At 41.8% G+C, this 22986-nt stretch overlaps 1 protein-coding gene across 9 annotated transcripts in view; it reads right to left on the bottom strand.

The window, feature by feature from the left end:
- RUSC2 (RUN and SH3 domain containing 2) overlaps nucleotides 1-22986 on the bottom strand; it is a 71506-nt gene that overhangs the window by 47858 nt on the left and 662 nt on the right. For 2 of the 9 annotated variants that reach the window (XM_049896509.1, XM_049896510.1), the window contains exons 1-2: nucleotides 5895-12195; nucleotides 2028-2112 (exon numbers count right to left, since the gene is read on the bottom strand). The exons of 1 other annotated variant lie outside the window; for it this stretch is intronic. The gene's annotated coding sequence lies outside the window, so the exon portion shown is untranslated. Of the gene's footprint in view, nucleotides 1-2027; nucleotides 2113-5894; nucleotides 12196-12395; nucleotides 22985-22986 lie in introns of those variants that run through there. 6 more of the 9 variants (XM_049896504.1, XM_049896500.1, XM_049896501.1 and 3 more) reach the window with 6 other exon arrangements.

Genomic DNA, 22986 nt, shown 5'->3' with positions numbered 1-22986 from the left:
GGGGAAGAGAGATGCTGATGAAGAGTGAGCTAATTAAATCAGGTGGACACTGAAGAGTGTGTTGGCAACTCTTGACTGGAGGGGGGATGGGAAGATAGAGAGAGAGGGAAAATGGCAAAATTGGCACGAAACGAGAGACTGAAAGGGCTGACACAATAGGGGGAGAGCAAGTGGGAGAAGGGAGTAAGATGTATGTAAACTTACATGTGACAGACTGATTGGAATGGTAAATGCTCAGTTGAAGCTTAATAAAAATTAATTAAAAAAAATGGGCAAAAGATATGAATAGACACTTCACTAAAGAAGACATTCAGGTACCTATCAGATATATGAAGAAATTTTCACGATCATTTGCTATTAGAATGTAGATCAAAACTACAATGAGATTTCATCTAACTCCAACAAGGCTGGCATTAATCCAAAAAACACAAAACAATAAATGTTGGAGAGGCTGTGGAGAGATTGGAACACTTCTGCACTGCTGGTGGGAATGTCATATGGTACAACCACTTTGGAAATCAATTTGGCGCTTCCTTAAAAAGCTAGAAATTAAAAACCTAGAAATAGAACTACCATACGATCCAGCAATCCCACTCCTTGGAATATATCCTAGAGAAATAAGAGCCTTTAAACCAACAGATATATGTACACCCATGTTTATTGCAGCACTGTTTACAATAGCAAAAACATGGAAGCAACCAAGGTACCCATCAATGGATGAATGGATAAATAAATTATGGTATAGTCACACAATGGAATACTACACATCGGTAAAGAACAGTGAGGAATCTGTGAAACATTTCATAACATGGAGGAATCTGGAAGGCATTATACTGAGTGAAATTAGTCAGTTGCAAAAGGACAAATATTGTATAAGACCACTATTATAAGAACTTGAGAAATAGTTTAAACTGAGAGGAAAATATTCTTTTGTGGTTACGAGAGGAGGGAGGGATGGAGGGTGGGAGAGGGGTGCTCACTAATTAGATAGTAGTTAGAAATACTTTAGGTGAAGGGAAAGACAGCACACAGTACAGGGGAGGTCAGCACAATTGGACTAAACCAAAAGCAAAGAAGTTTCCTGAATAAACTGAATGCTTTGAAGGCCAGCGTAGCAGGGGCAGGGGTCTGGGGACCAGGGTTTCAGGGGACATCTAAGTCAATTGGCATAATAAAATCTATTAAGAAAACATTCTGCATCCCACTTTGAAGAGTGGCGTCTGGGGTCTTAAATGCCAGCAAGCAGCCATCTAAGATGCATCAATTGGTCTCAACCCACCTGGATCAAAGGAGAAGGAAGAACACCAAGGACACAAGGTGAATCCAAGCCCAAGAGTCAGAAAGGGCCACATGAACCAGCGACTACATCATCCTGGGACCAGAAGAACTAGATGGTGCCCAGCTACAACCAATGACTGCCCTGACAGGGAACACAACAGAGAACCCCTAAGGGAGCAGGAGAGCAGTGGGATGCAGACCCCAAATTCTCATAAGACCAGACTTAATGGTCTGACTGAGACTGGAAGGACCCCGGTGGTCATGGCCCCCAGACCTTCTGTTGGTCCAGGAGAGGAACTATTCCCAAAGCCAACTCTTCAGACATGGATTGGACTGGACAATGGGTTGGAGAGGGATGCTGGTGAGGAGTGAGCTTCTTAGATCAGGTGGACACTCGAGACTATGTTGGCATCTCCTGCCTCGAGGGGAGATGAGAGTGTGGAGGGGGTTAGAACCTGGTGAAAAGGACACGAAAAGAGAGAGTGGAGGGAGAGAGCGGGCTGTCTCATTAGGGGGAGAGTAATTAGGAGTATGTAGCAAGGTGTATATGGATTTTGTGTGAGAGAGTGACTTGATTTGTAAACTTTCACTTAAAGGACAATAAAAATTTAAAAACAAAGGTGCTTATACAGTAAAACCTGGGAAAGCTGGAACCTGTCTAAGGTGGAAACCTATCAGGGAAGGAAAATTAAAATATTTTCCACTAATAGACAAAAAAAGACAGCAAGAAAAAAGTGGTAAGCCTGTACCTTGGTAAAGGTGGAAAGCTTTCAAGCCCCAGAAAAACAAGGCAGTCTCGTCCAGTTCTGGCTCTCAAGGTTTCACTCTATAATTCTTATAAAACATAAGTTAATTAGAAATAAAATAACAACAAAAAAGACACAAAGATGTGTACTGGAGGCTGCAGATAAACAGTTTAGATAGTGCTGTAAGTATAGTTTAACAGAGAAAAAGACCTGTATTTCCCATAATCAAGACACCAATTAGTTTTAGAAACTATCCAGGCAGGTAATTTTTAGCAAAAACAAACAGTACTAAAAAATAGATTTAAACTATGTGACTTGGATACTTCTGTTTCTGATTTTATCTAATAATCACTCTGCTTACCTTTCACCTCAGGACACTCTTCTTTGGAAATCAACAGAAAGTACTTTAGCTTTTATTGATCTAGTCAGGTATGTTTTCGGTCAGCAACAGCCTGCGTTGGGTAACTCCTTTTGGCTGTGTTTTCACCTCAGACTGCATGACTGATTCCAGTAGCAAAGGGCAGAAATGCTCAAATCATAACAAATCAAAATAAACTGTGATATATTGTACTCTCTGATCGAGAAGCATCTTGAGGCCATTAACTAATATCATCTCATGAGTCCATTACGCAAGCAAGTGAGCAAGCAAGCAATCCTCAGGCATCTACTGCACTCTTATACTCCACAGTGCCAGAGTGTGTACAAGGCACTGTGCTGGCTAACAGGCCAGCCTGAGGAGCTTATAATTTTGTTGAAATCATTGCCAGTATGCCTCTGGAGAGGTCCAAGACAGCAAGAAGAATGTTTTAGGGTGTGAGATAAGAGTTAGAACAATGGTTTCAAACTTTTTTTTTCAGTCCCAATACATAAAATGGAGCTAATCTGGTTGAAGCAGGGAGGCCTAAAGCTCTGTACACTCCAACTCCTTCACCCTACTGTGGGAGCCCCCAGAGGCACTTCCAGTGGACCTTAGGGCTCAGAGGAAGAAATTATGAAACCTATAGGGAAAGGCAAAAGCAGGACTGAGTAGGGCTCGATGGGGGCAAGGGGGAGTGGTGAGTGAAACAAACGATTATCTGACAGAAATCATTTCTCTTGACTCCAAAATCAAATATGTTTAGAAAGTGATATTGATTAACTGCAGTAGCATCAGACTTACTTCGCAGTATAGAAATGAATTCAGGAAAGTCAATGACCAGTTTGTATAACTACCTTCCATCCCCTCTTAAGGTTCCATGTCTTTATAGGCCGTGAGATTAGACGGAAACTCTGAGTTTCCTAAAACACAAGCACTTCTCCCTGAAATGTGCAAGGCATGCTGAAAGAATTTGGAGATTTGAGAACTGGTGGTAATAGTGACTCCTGTGAGAGTCTGGGGCTGAGTTGCAAGGAGAGAATAAACAAGCTCTTAGATGCCGAGAGCACCTGGCTATGGCATCAGGAATCTGATTCCACAAATGGAATAGCAGCCAACGCCCAGGAGGTCATCTGTTTTTCCCTCTGGGTAGAGTTAGCTGCTCCCAGCTGAGGAAGCTGCTGTTCCTAACTGGTATGTTATTTGGGCTCCAAGTAAGGACAGCTAGCATTCTGGGAAGAGGTTTAGCCTGAAGGACTGTCCCAGACACACCCAGCTGCTTCCTTAATTAGGCCTCCCAAATAAGAGTCCTCTTTCGAAGCACAGGCTTTGCTTTTGGCCTCCCAAATCGTTGCAGAAAAGCTTAGCCAAAAGTCCACCCTCAAAAATCAAATTCAAACACTCTAGAATTAGCCTGGTTCTGAAGCAGAATGGGCTCTTTCCTTCGACCACCCGGTGTGGGCATAAATTTCTTTTCCCTAAGTCTATGCCCTCCCTTATAAGCTGTGCCTCAAGTGCCCAAGGCCCCAAGTCAGTGGATAGAGACTGCAACACTGGAAATTATGCCCAGGAAAAGAATAAGCTAGAAGCCACTGAGCCTCACTGAGCCATAAAGGGTTGCTTTCCTTTATTCCATAAAAATCTCAATAAACCCAGCCTGGGCCCAGTAGAGATTACATATAGAAAAAAACTCTTCTCTTCTGCTTATCCAGCCAGCAAGTTTATGCCTTTCTCCATTAGGCCAACCATTTGATTATTCCCTCCTTAGCTCAACTCATAGCACCTGTTTGGAGGCTGAGGCCCGAATCAGGTGACCTCTTAAGGTCCCTTTCAGCTCTAATTACAAACGAAGTCAAATTAAAACTTGGGGCCCAAAGGAAAATTCCTATGCAAGGTGCTAATAAATACCCTCCCTCTTACCCTCCTGACTTGCAACATAAATACACATACACACCTATACTCCCACATGCCCAGCTTCTAACTGCTACTGTTAGAAGTCTCTACAGATTGAGAATATGCTGTAAACCCTATGTCTTTTAACAGTGTGGCGTAGGGGAAAAGAGGAAGACCATAGGGAATTTTAACAAAACAAAAAATTGTTGTGTTTTTTGTTATAGGGAATTAGGAAAGATTTAGTTCCTACCTTGACAGACTGAATTCTTCAGATGAGGGGATGGAGAATATAAGAGTGGACGAGGCCCATGGGATAAAGAGATGGAGGGATAGAGCCTCCCAAAGCTAGGTGCAGGTGAGCAGCAAGACAGCAGGAAACCAAGACCAGAGACAATGTATCAGGGGTAGATGCTGAAAGCAGCAGCATGGCTCTCCTTGGAGGACAACTCTCAAGCTTGTCCTTGCAGGAGCAAGTCAGCTGGAACAAAAAAGCCCCTGTGCTTTTCTCCTTGACTGTTCAGTGTGGTCAGTCCTTGCTTTCCCTTTGTTCCTTTTGGCTCCTAGGCTCCAGGAAGCAAGACCAAAATATTCTCTGTCCCCTACCCCCACTAGGCAATGGACTGAAGAGTGCAGATTGATAAACCGTTATCCAATCAGTTTGTTAAAAGCTGTAAATAAAAGGCTACATATGTACAGTCAAGTAGGCTATGAAAAGAATCTAGATTGAATTACACAAACCAGTTGTGGGGCCAGGGTGGGGGAGGTGGGAGAAAGAGAGGAGAGGAGCTGGCTGCTCTTTAAGGAAATATTTTCATTCAAGCCCACTCCTCTCTAAGTATGACTGCCAGAAGCCCATCAAAGACTTGTTGCCCAAGGGGCCCAAGGGGACCCCCATCACAGGGGTCATAGTTCCTGAGACTCCTCGGTCAGATGACAGTCTCCTGAGCGCGGCACACCATGTTTAGTAAGAGCACAGGGACCGCCTTAGTAGCAGGTGGCAGCAAAGACCATTTCTGTATACCAGTAACTGTATTTAGTTATAAGACTAAAGTGGGAGTAAATTGATGTTTATGTAAATAAAAATTTTAAAAAGCAGGTGGCTGGAGTCTGTCCTGGGTCCTAAGCATTCAGGAGTCTAGGTTCTGTAATGATTCTCAGGATGAATTTTGGTGTTAAGACAGGTCTGGGATCAAATATGACACACTACTTGCCAGCTGTAGAACTCTGGAAAGTTATTGAGTCTCACTGAATCTTAGTTTTCTTATTTGCAAGATTGTAATGATAATATTTTCCCTCAAAGACTGGGGGTGAAATTAAGTAAGATATTGTACGTAAAGTGCCTGACACATGGTAAGTGTTCAGTCGTGGTTACTATTATTATTATCTTTGGCACATGACCAATGGGGTCCTTTCCTGTCTCCTACCCAGAAAACCAAAAGGCTCTAGGTCCAGGGAACTGACAAAAACCTTTACAAGAGCCAAAAGAAATGGAAAGAAAGGCATTTTCCTTTTTTCCCTCTCCTGTATTCGGATTGAATCTGTCATCCTGAGCCCATTACACTCTGGACTGGCAGGCTCACGGCTCTCCCAAACCAAAGATACTGATCCATCTCTAGTATTACCTGTTGCAGGGCATGCTCCCAGGCTGATGGTGCTTCTCCTGGGCCCCAGATCAGATCCCAGTAGATGTAGGGAAGAAGCAGTCTGATCCCAGGTCTGTCCAGGCTGCTGTCTGCCCATCACAGCTGCCTATGAGGCCTATGGGTTAATAATAGCAACTCTGATGCCTATGGATTAAGACAGCACTGTAGGAGGTGTTTATTTTTACACTCTGGCGTCAGTATCAAGTTCTACTGGTTACTGCCCAAATCTAGGGCAGTTTCCTGCTACGAGAGTGGCCCAAGCTCCTTCAGGTTGCTAAGCTGGATTCTGGAGGAAGCAAGCCCTGTTGAAAATAGTTCGGCATTAACCGGGACAGAGAAGGGGAAGGGGTATAACTGAGCTATCATATGTCCAGTTGCCTGAAGCAGGATAGAGGCCTAGGATCAAGCCCTAAATCTCTGAGACCAGGTAGACCTCAGACTGAGAGCTGTTGCTTATAGGATTCTCCTGAGTCAGGCAGATCCTGGACAAGAGACCTAACATGTTGTTTTGGGCAGGGCACACATACACAAAAACTGGTTGTATTAAAATGATTGGAACAATCAAGGGAAGACTGCTGCTCAACTAACCGAAGCTCACCCTTGTCAGCTGAAACTCCCAGATTAGTGCAGTGAATGTTGATGTTGTAAAGAAAAAGAAAAAGCTTGTCTGGAGAGTTTTATATTTGAGACAAAGGATGGGCTACACTGGTTCTCAATTGATCTGCATAGTTTTTAGCAGGTATTTCAAATTTCTTGAAAATATGTTTCTAGACATGGCATGATAGGGACAGGAACACCAAGAAACAAGCCTGCATTTGGCCAGGAGCCAGTGCCCAGATAAATCTTCCCAGAAAGCCTCTTTATCCCCCAAGGTCTGGAGACTGGGGTCCCAGGGCCTTATACTTTGACCACAGTTATCTGGAACTCTTTGGATATCTCACTCATGCCCCTGGAAGGCAGCTCTTGACACAGATTTCTTCTTCCCCATCAGGCAGACAGGAGTGTGAGGAGACTGACAGCTGGAAAGCTGATGTATATAGATGTAGGCTGACTTACTGAGGGGCCACATGCAAAGCAGACTGCTGTGGAATGACAAAAATGTACCATACACCAGGTAGGAATGTTGAAATGCAAAGAAAACAACCAGGCACATAGTAACAGTGACTCCAGCATCTTCCTGCCTGTGGCTGACTCATAACCATCTTCAGTAATACAACATAACAATATCTTAAGGAGTCAGAGTGCTGGCAAGAAGGCAGGTCAGCAGATCACTCATTCAGTATATATATTTTTTCTTTGTTATTCCAGGTTTATCCACCTGGTCATCAGAGCAACAATGCAGCCTCAGAAACAACCAGATTTGATCACTGGAGATATGGGGTTTGACCTCAGCTCCATTTGGAAGCTACTCATGCCTAAGATAGTGGCAGGGTGCCCAAGGATAGGAACACTGCTTTCATTATTGGCTTTTCCTCAGACTTGCTGGGTCATCTGGGGCAAGGTACCTGTCCTCTAATAGCTCTAGGTTTACCATCTGGAAAAGGGGCTAAATATATCCACACTCTGGTGTTGTGGCAAGGAAAAATATTTGAACAATAAAAATAATAAGTAGCAGAAAATGTAAATTCTATAAATCCTTTAGGCCAAGTATTTAAAAAATACAGTTGTCATCCATACATATAGGTAGAAAACTCTGGCCTTCTGGGTTTTCTATCTTCTAGGTCACAGAGGTCACGTTGGGAAGTGGGTCAGGTCTGTGCCTAGAAGTGCAGTGCCCTTATTTCAGGCCTATAATCCTTACCTTTGGTTTGAAGGATAGTTGAAATAGTTAGGACTCTGCTTACCTAGACATAAAGTATTAATTTCCACTAACATATAATACAGAAGGTAGGAATATGCAAGCAAAAAGAAACACTTTCACTTACCTGCTTGCTCTATCTAGGAGTTGCAAGCCTAATTCTCCCCTAGGCCTGGGTCCAGGACACTGATCTGAGGCTTGTATCCCACTGAAACAGCATTCAGCAGCAGGACTTACCAACTGGACCCAGCCTAAAGGCCTGAGAAAGCAAAGTTAATGAAGGGATGTATTTCACTGCCCCATTAGAACAATGGCAATACTGTATTCTAAACCCAATACAAGCCTCTACTCTTCCTAGCCAGCAATCCCTCAGATTGGGGTTAGTTTGCCGAGTCTCCAGAACTCTCGGAGAGGAGAAATAGAAATCTACCCTTTATTGATCTGATACCTCTTTTTCTGCAAGTGTGTCTACCCTGGAATTCAAAACAGATGTTCCTACCTCCTGTAGTCCCTTTCAAAGAAGGGAAAAGATAGTAAATATTTACACTTTGTGGTACATAGGTCTGTCACGTGTTCTTTATTTTTTAACAACTCCTAAAAAATGTAAAAACCATTCTTAGTTTGTAGGCTGTACAAAAGCTCTGGCATGGGCCATAGTTTGCTGACCCCTACTCCAGACCTTAAAGGCCTCTCTATTCAAGGTCTATATCCCAAAATTCTGACTCTGTTGGGGTTGCCTAACATTTTAGAGGCAGCTCCCCTCTAAGGAGCCATGGAGGAATGTAAAGAGAGAATTCTGAGGTTATTTGTCTTTGAGTTGACAGACTGGCTAATTTCCCTCCTATAAAGTGCTTCAAAAGGCATCTGTGGAATTTAGCTTATTGCATTATCATTCTGGAGTGCAGACTGAGCCCTATACTATCTTTATCTTTCTATTTCTGCTTAATATACTACCCCATGCGTCTACAAGGCCGTTTTCCCCCCTGCTCTCAGGTTCCAAATTCACACTTGAATTGGCTCAGGCCCCAACTCCCTCTCTCCTCCCTACAATGTCTATATGTGGTATGGTTGTGGATAGCAAGGAAATAGTATCAACAGACAGATGGGTTTGGACACAGTAAATATGGATGGAAAGGTGTGAGGACAGGGGTGAGCTCAATGAGCAAAGGTTTAGGTCCAGGCATTATCACAAATAGTTACAGGCTTTGTAAACCGGGGCCAAACTGCTAGAGAAGGAACATGAGAATAATATGCAAAGGGCTAGGGATCATTGGAGTTAGACCTCTTCACATACCATGAACTAGAAGGAAACTTATAACTTGTTGTTGTTGCTAGGTGCTGTTGAGTCAGCTCTGAGTCATAGCAAACTTATAGATAACAGAATGAAATCTGGCCAGTCCTGTGCCATTTTTTTTCTTCTCCTTAAATAATATTTTATCACGTTTTTGGTGAAATTTTACACAGAAAATTAGGTTCCCATTTGACAACTTCTACACAAATTGTTCAGTGACGTTAGTTACATTTTTCATAAAGTGTCAACATTCTCTTCAATTCCGTTCTGGTGTTTTGTTTCCAGTACTCTAGTTTCTCTGCCCCCTTATCTTCCTATCTTTGTTTTAGGGTAATTATTGGTCTTTTGGTCTCATATAGACGGTTTTTTAATGGAGCACCATACTCACGGGTAATATCCTTTCATTTTGTATGCCAATCCTGTGCCATCTTCACAATTGTTACTATGTTTGAGTCCACTGCTTTGTTTATCGTGCCAATCCATCTCATTGAGGTTTTCCCTCGTTTGCACTGATCTTCTACTCTACCAACCACAGCTAAAGACTAAAACTTGTAATAATAGCTATTATTTATTATCTACCATTGTTAAACATGGATCCCTGATGGCACAGTGGCTCCTTGGGAGCCCTATAGGGTAGTTCTATTCTGTACTGTAGGGTTGCTTGACAGCAAGGGGTATGGTTAAACACTTGGCTGTTAACCGAAAGGTTGATGATTTGAACCCACCCAGCAACTCCATGGAAGAAAGACCTGACGATCTGCTCCCACAAAGATTACAGTCTAGAAAACATTATGAGGCAGTTCTACTCTGTTGTATGGGGTTGCTATGAGTTAAAACTGGCTTGATGTTTCCTAACAACAGTGCTACTCACTGTGCTAGATGTTTGTCATAAATGCATTTTCTAACCTTCACAATAACCTTGCAAAGTGGATATTATTATTATCCCTATTTTGTAGATCAGGAAACTGAGGCTGTTATAGAAATTAACTTTATCCAAGATCGCAGAGCTAGAAAGTGGGAGAGTTGGGCTTGTGACTCTGGTCTGACTCACTCTTTACACTATAATACACTGCTAATATCCTTGGTAGAGAACAGCAAGCAAAAGCCTTAATTTGGGGCCTGTTTAGACTTTGTTCTAAATGTCAGCCATCTATTGGTCTGCCTTTCTGTATAGTCTGAATGTTAATGAATGAATGTGTACTTAAAATCACAAGCATGGCAATTTCATGTGGTAGAGATTCAGATCAAATCAATACAGCTATATTCACACTTAAGGTAGGGTGTTATTTGAGCTAACACCTGTTTATTCTTTACAACAAGAATAAAACAGGATCTTCATATGTTAAATCTTTAACATATTTAATGTATTATTTAAATCTAAACATGTATACCTTTTTGTAATTTATGTTATCTTGTAAACTTTTTGGCTTTACTCTGAATAAAACTGTAGTTTTGCATTTTCCCAGGCCCCAGATTATTAGTTGCCAATCAAATATATATTCTCCCTTTCTCTTTCAAATGAATTGCCTCACAGAGTTTCCAAGGAATGCCTGGTGGATTTGAACTGCCGACCTTCTGGTTAGCAGTCGCAGCACTTAACCACTATGCCACCAGGGTTTCCTTCAAATGAATAGAACCCTAATATTCAGCTGCACACAAGGTTCCCCAACTAAAATTCTACATTTCACCTTCTTTGTCACTAGGTGTGGCCGTTTGACTAGGTTATGGTAGAGATGTGGTGTAGAGCTTCTGAAAGTCTCCTTATAGTAAGCAAGCATCCTTCTTCCATCTTGCTGCTAGGAAGATAGATGCAATGACTAAAGCTAGAGTAGCCATCTCGGACTATACAAACATGGCCTAGGGATGGCAGAGCAAAAAACTCATTAGGGACTCTGAATTTTTTGTTGTTGTTGTTGAGAAAGAAATAAACTTTCATCTTATTTAGTCATTATTTTTGGGTTTCTGTTACTCATATTTATTTTTACCTATACATCTCACCCTGGTGGCGTAGTGGTTAAGAGCTACAGCTGCTAACCAAAAGGTCAGCAGTTCAAATCCATCAGGTGCTTCTTAGAAACCCTATGGGGCAGTTCTATTCTGTCCCATAGGGTCACTATAAGTTGGAATCGACTTGAAGGCAATGGGTTTGGTTTTTTGGTGTTATACATCTCACCAAATCCAAATAATCACCAAGTCTTACTCTACCCATTCCTCTCCATTCCCACTGTTACTACCCAAATGAAGCTATACTATCATTTGTCTGAATTCCTACATCAACTTCCCTCTGGTCTCCCTCTCTTCCTTTTCTGTAAGCACCTAGAGTCATCTTTTGAAAATGCAAACCCATTCACATCCTCTTGCTTAAAAATCTTTCAAAGGCTTTCCATAAAATCCAGATTCCTTTAAGGGTATAGTCTGCCCTTCACGATTTATCTCTCTAGCCTCATCTCTTGCCACTCCCTCCTTGCCCTGTAATTATACCATCACTTCTGTACTGATTGGAACACTGCTCCTCCATTTATCCAGCTAACTCCTAGCCATCCTTCAGGTTTTCAGCTAAAACATTACAAGTTCAATGGCTCTTCCTACATTAGATTATGTGCCAGCACATTAGTCGACCTAAGGCTGATGGTTACCTTTATACGTGAGTTAAGAATGCATGAATTACATAAAGCAAAAAGGACTATAAAGCAAGGAAGTGTATCATAACTACTTATACACATTTTCTCTTTCCTTCTTGGTTGCATGTTAAGGACAGAGATTGTGTCTTGTTCATCTTTGTCGTCACTTAACCTAGCTCAGAACCTGGTACATGGTGGATGCTTAAAATGTTTACTGAACTGAACTTAAAAAACCAGTTGACTCCAACTCATGACAACAATCTTCACTAAGCCAAATTGGAAAAATTTCTTTCCTCAGAGCAGAATTTGCCTCTTTATATCTGTGGACATGTTTACACACACTCACTTAGCTCTTGTCCTCCTTGTTGTGGCATGGGGTGCTGAATAGGTTAAAGGGAGTAAGGTGGTTCGCTTCTAGAACATACAGGAGGAGCTGTAACTCTTTTCCCAGTGTTCCTGCCACACCTGGTACTGCTCTCCATTTATTGCTAGAACTCAAGAGGGAGTTGCAGCATGAGAAACAGGACAGTATGTTCCAACCAGAATGATAGACGTCCCCTTTTCCCCTCTTTCTTCATATCTCCCCCCCACCACCCCCTTAACCTCATCAGTCTTCAACTCCGTCTTGTTAGCTGTTTCCAAAGGGGCTGCTGAGCAGCTAGGAAAGAATGCAGGATGTATCTCAAAAAGTTCAGCACTAGCTGAAGAACAGTTTGTTTTTCCCTAAAACGGGCAGTCTATAAAGTTACGTAAGACCCAGCCTTACTTACTGGGAGCTTTTCCAGCTCCATCTGGAGAGACTCCTCAAGCTGCTTGGAGTTTCAGGAAAAGGGTTTGGAATTTCCTGCTTGGCTAACCTAGATGACAGTCATCTCTGGGTAGAGGTGGGAGGTTCCAGCAGAGAGAGCAGTAGCTTTATGCTCCCATTTCCATTCGAGGCCCCTTTGAGTTAACCTAGGGACAGGAAATAACATGAACCTGGTGGTGCGGTGGTTAAGAGCTACAGCTGCTCGGTTAAGAGCTAAGGTCTGCAGTTTGATTCCACCAGGCACTCCTTGGAAACCCTATGGGGCAGTTCTAGTCTGTCTTATAGAGTTGCTATGAGTCGGAATTGACTTGATGGCATTTTTTTTTTTTTTTAATAGTCAAAGCACAAGCACAAGCCCCTCTGCCAAAACCAAAGTCCATCTGGCATCAAACTTTTGGGGTTCCACCTAAAGGAGGCAGGACCTGGGAAATCTAATAGCCCAGCCCAGAGGCATATCAATAGGGCTCTGGAAGGTCCTTCTTTCCCGCCTTAGATGCCACAGTCTTGCCCAAGGACTGGATGAATCAGTCAGTACATATTAACTGAGCACCTATGATGTGCCAGGCACTGCACTATGCGAACAAAATAGATCTACCATATTTTTAAGCAAATAACGTGTACGTTATATGTTTTTGCCAACCGCGCAACCCCCAGCACGTTATTTTCCTAAGTGTGCTATGTGCGTTGTGTGTGTGCATTACCTGTGAAAAATACGGTAGTCCCTGCCTTCATGGAGCTTACAGTCCACCTGGAAATATTATACAAATAATTAAGTGACTACAACTACACAAACTATTAAGTAGTCCTGGTGGCATGGGTGGTTGAGTGGTTGCTAACCAAAAGGTCAGTGGTTTAACCCACAAGTCGCTCCATGGGAGAAAGAAGTGGCGGTCTGCTTCAGTAAAGATTTACAGCCTCAGAAACCCTATGGGGCAGTTTTACTTTGTCCTATAGGGTTGCTGTGAGTTGGAATTGACTTGATGACAGTGGGTTTTATACAAACTATTAAGCAGGCCTTTGGAATGTGTTACATATCATGAAAGACAGCTCTGTCTGGGGAGGCAATTAGCATATTTATTAATCAGGGTTCACTTTAGATTGTATTGGTAACAAAAACTATCTGTATTTGAAAAATCTGACCCTTGAAGAATCATTAGCATATTTATTAGTTAGGGTGCAGTGGTTATGCGCTCTGCTGCAAACTGAATGGTTGGTAGTTTGAACCCACGAGCCACTCTACGGGAGAAAGGTATGGCAGTATGCTTCTGTAAAGATTTAGAGCCTTGGAAATGCTATGGGGCAGTTCTACCATCCTACAGGGTGGCTATGAGTTAGAATTGACTCAATGGCAGTGGGTTATAATGTACTGGCAACTAAAATTATCTATACTTGAACTGAAAACTTCGGCCCTTGAAGAATCACTAGAATCTATTAATAGCCTGCTCTCAGTTGAGCTCCACTTTTATTCCCAATCATTTTGCTGTAGTTCAGTACCTATTTACACTGTTGTTGTTGTTGTTAGGAGCAAGTCAGTTCCGACTCATTGTGACACTATATGACAGGGCAGAACTGCCCCATAGGGTTTCCAAGGAGTGGCAGGCGGAACTGGACTGCTGACCTTTTGTTAACAGCTGAGCTCTTAACCACTGTGCCACCAGGGCTCCCTATTTACATCACACACTTTTATTTGAAGCACAGGAACTCACTTCAGCTAACAAATTACTGTCCATTAAAATGAAGAAATAAAACACAGATATGCTCTTCCTAGCTTCAGGCAATTCATTTTTCTTTGTTTCTGGTCAACACAGAGAGTTAAGAAAAGGTTGGTATATAACTCTGCTGTTAAGGACTAATTCTGTAGCACCAGGCAAGTTATTTGATCCCACCAGCCTCAGTTTCTTTATCTGTAGAGATAATAGCACCTCTCTTATAGGGTGGTGGTGGGAGCTAGGGTTCAGTATATGGCAACTGTAACTGTGAATTAGGAATTGTCTCCTCTTTTCTTGAACCTAAATCTCTCCTATCCCCTTTTGAGACTGTGCTACTGCTCAGTTTACAAAGAACATAGTCACTGCCACATACCGTGTTTCTCTTTTCAAGGTGGGTATACCACCTCAAATTCTTTAAATTATCTTCATGGCTTTGTTCTTTTTTCTCCTGTAAGTGGTAAAATAAGTGACTCCGGCCCAGGAAATATACCAAGGGAATACATATGAAGAAGGCTAGAGAGAATTTTCAAGTTATCTGTGAATCAAGAAAGAATTTCCCAACCAGTGAACATGGTGACTACTTAAAGTCCTCATTGTCAACAGAACATACCTTTTTCAAAGGGTATTTAATCTTTGGGCAAAGATTCCTATGGGCCAGGAATTGCTAGGAATATATGATGAACAAAATAGATATTATGTAAGCCCTCATGGAGTATACAATCTAGTGGGAGAAAGCAAACAAGCACACAAATAAAAATATAATTACAAATTGTAATAAGGGGTGACCCTGGTGGCATAGTGGTTAAGTGCTACGACTGCTAACCAAAAGGTCAGCAGTTCGAATACACCATGTGCTCCTTGGAAACTCTATGGGGCAGTTCTACCCTGCCCTTTAGGGTCGCTACGAGTCGGAATCTACCTGATGGCAATGGGTTTGGTTTTCGGTTTGGATAAGGGGATTAAGAGGACATGATTAAGACTGGGTGAGTCAGGAAAGGCTTCTCTGGTAAAATGATGTGTGAGCTAAGACTTAAAAGGTGAGAGGAAATTAAATAGGTGAGGAGTGGGGAACAACATTCCCAGAAGAGGGAATAACATGTGTGAAAAGCCCTGAGGCAGAAAAGTGGTTGGTATCTCAGAAAAACTGAATGAAAGCCAGTGAGGCTGAAAGTGTCCATCATATATGATTACCTGAATTTCAGTGGTGACCTTGAAATAAACAATTTCAGGGGTGTGTTAAGAACTGAAGCGAGATAGGAGAGGGTTCAAGGGTGAATGGAAAGCTGAGTAAGCAGGAATAAGATGGGTGACCAATGAATGATGGCTGTTAAACGGAGCACAGAAGTGGGACGGTACCCAGAAGGTGATGTGGGGTCAGAGGATTTATTTTTAAATTAACATTTAATTTATCAAATTAGTTACAAAGTCAAAGAGTACTATAGAGTTTATGATGAAAAATAGTATTCCCTAGTTCCACCCTCTCCATCTCTGTGCAGCTCTGCAGAGACCACTGCTTTAAAATCTTTTAGCTGTTTCCTCTGGCATTTATGTCAATGTCTCTAAATAATATGCTTCTTTAGTTATTTCTTAATTTTAAACATGATCTTTTGACTTCCCAGTATCGAAGACAAAAACTTAGCATTTTTATACCCACCTTCCTCACAATTTCTCATTAAATTAATATCTAGTGTTCACTCTGACTTGGTAGTTTGTGGGCCCTTATTACTATAAAACAAAACAAAAAAACCCACTGCCATCGAGACAATTCCGACTCATAGAGGCCCTATTACTATATAATTTATAATATAACTTTTAATACATGGCTGTCTTTTGTTTTGTTTAGTTTTCTGTATATACTTTCCCTAATGCTTCCAAATTCCCTAACAGAGCTGTAATAATTTCAATACATTTTTCTAAATGGTCAAACATGGCTCCATTTTTTTTTTTTTTTCCTGTAAAACACCTCCTTCTGGAGCTTTCTGTCCTTCTGCTCCATCCTGAACTGACTTCTCTCTGGACTTCCTATACCATTATCATGCTGGGCTTGTCTCTTTATCATCATCATAGGAATTTATTTGCCTCTCTCCTATGTTAGGTTCCCTGTGTTCTAGATTCCATGATTTCCTCATTCTTGTTCACTCTCATTTTGCTGAAGCATATCCTCTAGTAGCTTCCTAAGAAAGGATACACAGGACGAACATTTTTGAAATGCATGATCTAAGTTATATTCATTTGAACTTTCACAATTGATACTTTGGCTCATATAAAATCCTCTGCTACAAATCAATTTCTCTCAGAAATTTGAAAGCACGGCTACACGGTTTACTAGTTGGATTCCAGTATTAAGGTCACTGCCATTCTGATTCCTGATATTTGTATATACAGTACTAACTTTTTCTTGATCAAATCTGAAAACTATCAATTAAGATACTGGTATTTGGGTTTGGGTCTAAGAAGAGTGGTGCTACTCCAAGTGTGGTCCATGGATGAGTAGTACCAGTCTCACTGGGAGCTTATTAGAATGGTAAATATTTGGGCCCCATCTTGGACTTATTGAATCAGAATTTCTTGGGGTAATCTAGGTATTTCTATGCATGGTTAAGTTTAAAAAGCACTAGTCTATACGGCAGTGGTTTTTTTGTGGTAGTCTATGGAATGGGGTGGAGGCCAATGGTACTCAAAGGGGAAAGGTGCAGTGCTCCCCCAATTTTCAGGAAGCCCAAAGTATGTATACTTTTTAAAAGCATGTACCTTATTATAAAATATTCTAAAAATGATTGCTTTCATATTATAAACTAGAAAGTATGGCTAGAAAAAATTTTCTTGGCTGTGGACTTAAAAAAAATGTTGATAAACTAGCATAGGTCTTAAGACTAAAAAGGCAAAAGGGATTTATTGATATTTCATTCCTGGTCCCCTCAGTTCACTAAATTAAGGTTAATAGTTTCACACAGGAATCTGGGGACTATATACTATATGTATAAAGTGTGGTGCTTCGTGGCACAGTGGTTAAGAGCTACAGAGAGCTACAGCTGCTAACCAAAAAAAGTCAGCAGTTCGAATCCAATAGCTGCTCCTTGGAAACCCTATGGGGCAGTTCTGCTCTGTCCTATACGGTCGCTATGAGTCGGAATAGACTCGATGACAACAGGTTTGGTTTTTTGGTTTTATGTGTGAAGTCCACTACTTGACTGTCAGTTTGTCATGCTGTGGTGGCTTTGGTGGCTTATGTGTTGCTATGATGCTAGAAGCTATGCCACTGGTATTTCAAATACCAGCAGGGTTACCCATGGTGGACAGATTCCAGCAGAGCTTCCAGACTAAGACAGGCAAGTAAGAAAGGCCTGGTGATCTACTTACAAAAATTGGCCAATGAGATTCCTATGGATCACAGCAGAAAATTATTCAATATACAGCTAGAAGATGAGCCCCCTAGGCCGGAAGGCAACAATGGACTCAAGCACGCTAGTGATCATGTAGTTGGTACAGGACTGTTTTCTTGTACATGGGGTCACCAAAACAAACAAACAAACAAACAAACAAACAAAAAAAACCATTGCCATTGAGTCGATTCTGACTCATAGTGACCCTATAGGACAGAGTAGAACTGCCCTATAGAGCTTCCAAGGAGCGCCTGGTGGATATGAACTGCTGACCTTTTGGTTAGCAGCTGTAGCACTAAACCACTACACCACTAGCATTTCTAGGGTCGCCATTAGTTGGAGCCAATTCAACAGCAACTAACAACAACAACAACATACATGCAATACATATTTTGGTTACATTTTTCTTGAACCTTGGTTGCCTACTTGGCGGGTAGTAAATTGAAGATTACGGGATCCCATAATCCCAACCATTTCTCTTAACCTCTTTCTATGGGGGAGTCAAGACTCAGTAGGAGAATCATCTTTATCAGTAGCTTTCAAACTGTACTTTACAGAGCTCCTTCAGGGGCCTGTAACAGTTAATGGGGGGACAGAGAGGAAAGCAGGAAGAGGAATAAACAGGTTAGACCCTACTTTCCCCAACTCTGTGCCTTCAGGCAAAAACAGCTCAGCTTTTATCTCTTGTGTCTACGTTCCTGTAGAAAATATTTAAACAAACAGCTCTTCTCTAAAAAAAAACAAGTTGAGATTCTCTGTTCTCTGCTACAGATTCTCACAATTCAATAAAAAGTCTTTAATTGACTCACCACTACTGGTCGTCAGCAAGGACTCACAAATGTATAATAGGGGCATGTGGCCCTGCTTCCAGGCCTTCTTCTCCAACCGCTATCATTAGGGATGAATAAACTAACAATGTTGTATGCAAAGTACATTATATAATTCAGCATATAAACTAAAATAGATACCATGACACCTAAGAAGTCAACTATACTTACGAACAGAATAATTTTTTTAAAGAAGTAGAACAGCTCTTGTATGACCAATAAGAGACAGTCTTCAAGTAGTCATTTTAGGAGACTTTTTCATTCTAATAGTGCTTCTATTATTCAAAACATTTCTAGAACTTCTTCTGGAACTGCAAAAAACCCCGCCCAGGCAACCTACTGAATCGTGAGAAATAATAAATCATTGTTTTAAGCCCTAAGTTTTGGGGTGTTTTGTTATACAGTAATAAATAAGAAAGGCAGCAATGTTTAAATCATTATTCTTTAGGGGAATTTTTAAAAGGAAATCATTAGCCTTACAGAAAAACTCTAGCTATCTGGAATCCTCAGAGAATAACTTGTTCTGAATAATGAAGTTGTGCTGCATCCTTATATAAACAGAATATAACATCCTTCAAACAACAAATAAAGAACATTTTGGAAGAGAACTAACTCCAGGATGAATGGGACTAGCAATAGGGCCTCAACTTTCTCCTCCTGAGTTTTTGTTTTTTCCCTTAAAAAAAAATTTTTTTTCCTTAGGGTCATCTAAATCCTATCCATGCTGCCTTTAGGGGTACTCTGCTCTCTCTTTTTCCTTTATCTAAGCATAGGTAAAAATAACTTCCCATTTTTTCCTAAGTACACTAAATACTAGGCTGGGTTTTCTTTTTTTTAAAGAATTATACATGAAAGGAAAGGAAGTACAAAAGTAAAAAAACAGATAAACAAGTTAAATATAGATTTTTTAATGTAAGCTAAACGAGTTAAATACAGATTTTGGATCCTAAGATAACTAAAAGGAGCCTTGGTGGCGCAGTGGTTAAACAGCTGGCTGCTAACCAAAAGGTTGGTGGTTCCAACCCACCAGCTGCTCGTGGGAGAAAAACGTGGCAGTCTGCTTCCATAAAGACTACAGCATTGGAAGCCGCATGGGACAGTTCTACTCTGTCCTATAGGGTTGCTATGAGTGGTATCGACTCAACAGCAATGAGTTTGGTTTGGATTTTATGATAACTAAATTCTAGCCAGAGGTTGGCTGGCCCTGTTTTTCTCTCTACTTCGCTATCAATCTGTTGTCCTTGTCTACAGGACCTCACACAAAAAACCAAAACACAACAGACATTTCAGAACTCACCTCTCATCTTCCTGAAGAAGATAAAATACTTCCTTATTAAACTAAGAATTCCAGAGAACAGGGTTTTTCTCCTTTAAGTATCAAAATTAAATTTTAAAAACTTTGTGTTGTGATAGAATTCTTTCTAAAATACATTACACATTCTTGTCTTACATGCAATACGTGGGCTGTAACAACTTTTTCTTGATGACTCACTGTTAATATACTAGGCTAAAATACAGTCTTGTTCTCAGTGCCTATGAAGGACTTGCATACAAAATCATCAAACCTATTAAGGATTGAGTGTTAAAAGTAAATGTAGCGCAAGGGAGGTTCTGCTATGAGCTATACTTTTTTTGTTTGTTTTGTTAAAATTCTCTCTCTCTTTCAGAGCAATGCTGACATCTGGAAATAATGCTCTCATTTTTGCATGATGGATTCATTTGACAGGAACTACAATCTGTTTGAGTGGGTGTTTTTCTGGGTAACCTTAACACTGATCAATCAGACCTTCTCTCCAGACCCTGTCCCTCCACTAACATGCAGTGAGCCATCTCTTTAGTCAAGTGACTCTTAACAAGGCGCTCAGTCAGTATGTATGAGTAACAGGAAGAAAACGATGAGTTATTTTCCTAAATTTAAAGGCAGGTCCTAGAGAGAAAAACAGAACACATAAGCCTCCACCCTGAACTAGAGTTGCCAGATTTTGCAAATAAAAATACAGGACAACCAGTTATTTATCTGAAATTCAAATTTAACCAGGTGTTCCGTATTTTATACGGTAATGCCCTGAAGTAGTAGAAGTGAGGAGAAATAAATCAAATAATCCAGGGTGTCCTGGGGTTACTAATATCTTAACCACACTAAAGCCTAGACAAGGAAAAGTAGAAAAGCCCATTAAAAATATATTGGTTACAAACAACCCAAAAAGGTATTGGTCTCCAAACACCATGCCCATGTTTAATCCAGCCAAAGAGCCCCTTCTCACCATGAGGTTCTGTGATTCAAAATTTACTTTACAAAGGCAGGTCAGAGGGTGGGAAAAAGATAAAAGTAAAGAAGAAGAAATCATAGCTAGAATGGGTGAGTGAGAACATACCCAGCTTCCAGTTAGGTAGGTTGGGCTTCAAACAGGGAGGAAATTGGCTTTTGACCTGGCTCAAGCAGCGAAGAAACAATGGTGCCCCATGGCCAAAGAACAGAAGTAGGGGCACAGGCAAAAGAATAAGACAGCTAGTGGCTGGATTTGCTTCTTCCACTAAGCTCTATCACTGCTTAATTTCCAAGGAGGCTCCTAAGAAACTCCATTCACTATTTTTACTTGAGAACACTCTGAGCCCCAGTTACAATAAGGCCACTAATAGTCAGGCAACTACTTCTTAGTTTATATACTCCTACAGCTTTCCAACCACTATTTCACTACTGAGTAATACCACCCACTTCCACCCAGACCTCGTGCTAATACTAAGATCTCTGAACCCTGTCTTACTCTAAGCAAATTAAATCTGCTCAGATCATCCTCCTAGGAATCAACAAAAACAGCTTCCAGGCTCTCTGTTCTTTGAGAATTCATCTTTAAAAGGTTTGTGTTCTTATTTATTAATGACACTGTTCATACTGTTCACAAAATAATCCTTGCCTGACTGTAGTCTAAAGAGATATAAATGGGGGTGCAGTGCTTAAGTACTTGGCTGCTGACCTAAAAGTTGACAGTTCAAACCCACCAGCCACTCCACTCACTGGAGAAACAAGTGGCAGTCTGCTTCCGTAAAGATTTACAGCCTGGAAATCCTATGGGGCAGTTCTACCCTGTCCTATAGGGTCACTCACTATGAGTCGGAATCAACTTGATGGCAATGGCTGGTGGGTGATGGCTTGATAATACTACAGTAGCATTTAGGAATTTTTTAGATCTCTATCACACTATGGCTGCCTGTGATGTGTACCCTTCCAGTCTCTGAGAGAAGTGGGTTATCCAGGAGCTAAAGTTCCCATGGGTAAAATAACTAAGGTCATTCATTCCTCCAACCTGTCCTGAACCTCCAGGTGACCAGCCACACTAAGTCAGCTTTAAAGGCTGTATGTGGCCTACATAATTCTTCCCCAGAGGGAGCAGTTACTACCTAAGGGAGAAGGAGTGGTCACCTGGGCAAAGCTCTTTCGGCTATCTGAAGCCTCTAAAGCACTAATCCATAAGAACTTCTGCAGCCCTGTGTTTTCCTGTCCAGTGCGATGAGTCAGTTCTCACTCACAGTGACCTGATAGGAAAGGGTAGAACTGCCCCATAGGGCTTCCAAGGAGAGGCTGTTGGATTTGAACTGCCGACCTTTTGGTTAGCTGCCAAGTCTTTTTTTTTTTTTGGTAAAAAGAATATAAACAAAAAAAACAGCTGATACATAGACGCTCCTATGTAAATAAAACTAGATGAATGAATTTAAAGACTGAATATATTCCATTTTATGCCCCTAATATGAACACCACAAATAATCTCACAGATTTTTTTTCCTTCGTATAACTAGACTTCTTTCCACTAAAGCAGTCTGCATTGAGCTCATTTATTCATTCATCCACCCATCAAATATTTACTGAGTGCTACCATGTGCCAGGAACTGTGCTAGGCACTGGGAATACAAACATGATCAGTGTATGATCCTTGCCTCCAGGGCAGTCTCCCGATGTGTGCAGGGCCGGCCGGGGTGGGGGGGATCCTCAGCCAGCCTTGGGCAACGAGATAGGGGTGCCCTTCGGAGCAGATGCGTGCAATGGCAAGGTATGGGCAAACTGCCAGGCTAAAGGTTTTTCCAAGATAAAACGGAATACCAAGGAAAGATCCAATCCCCGCGGGCAGATGCTAACTTGGAAACCAGGGGTCGTCGGGGCGGAGGGCGCAGAGCACCCAGGGTTGGATCTGGCAGAGTGGAGGCCCCCGCTGCAGTAGCGGGCCTGGGTCTGGCCGCGCTCCCCCAGGGACGTCACAGGAGATTTGGGTACAACGATGACTCCTGGGTGCGAATCAGTTAAGAAGGGCGGATGTCTCCGAGGGGACAGTTTGGGGAGACGGTTGAGGGTGGGTCTGGGGTGGCGCCCAAAGGTGTTTAAAGGTTCAGTGAACGATCGAGTTGAAGGGTCAGGAGAAGGACGAGGATGAGGTCGGTCCAGAGGGTGGGTGCGGACCGGGAAGGTGGGGCTGAGGGGACAAGCGGGAATGGCTCTGGCGACTCGAACCTGAGGGGATAGGCGGGGGAGGGGGCACCGAGGGCTCGCTAGGTGGTCAAGCGGAGGGCCTTCTCCAAAGGGCTCCTTTGGAACGTGGAGCCAATAGGTTTCTGGGACCCCGTCAGGCTCGGAAGAGGAGCTC

The sequence above is a fragment of the Elephas maximus genome, chromosome 9, assembly GCF_024166365.1.
Source record: "Elephas maximus indicus isolate mEleMax1 chromosome 9, mEleMax1 primary haplotype, whole genome shotgun sequence".
Lineage (NCBI taxonomy): Eukaryota > Metazoa > Chordata > Mammalia > Proboscidea > Elephantidae > Elephas > Elephas maximus.
Note: the sequence above shows the minus strand (reverse complement) of the source record. Positions and strands in the feature narration are given on the sequence as shown.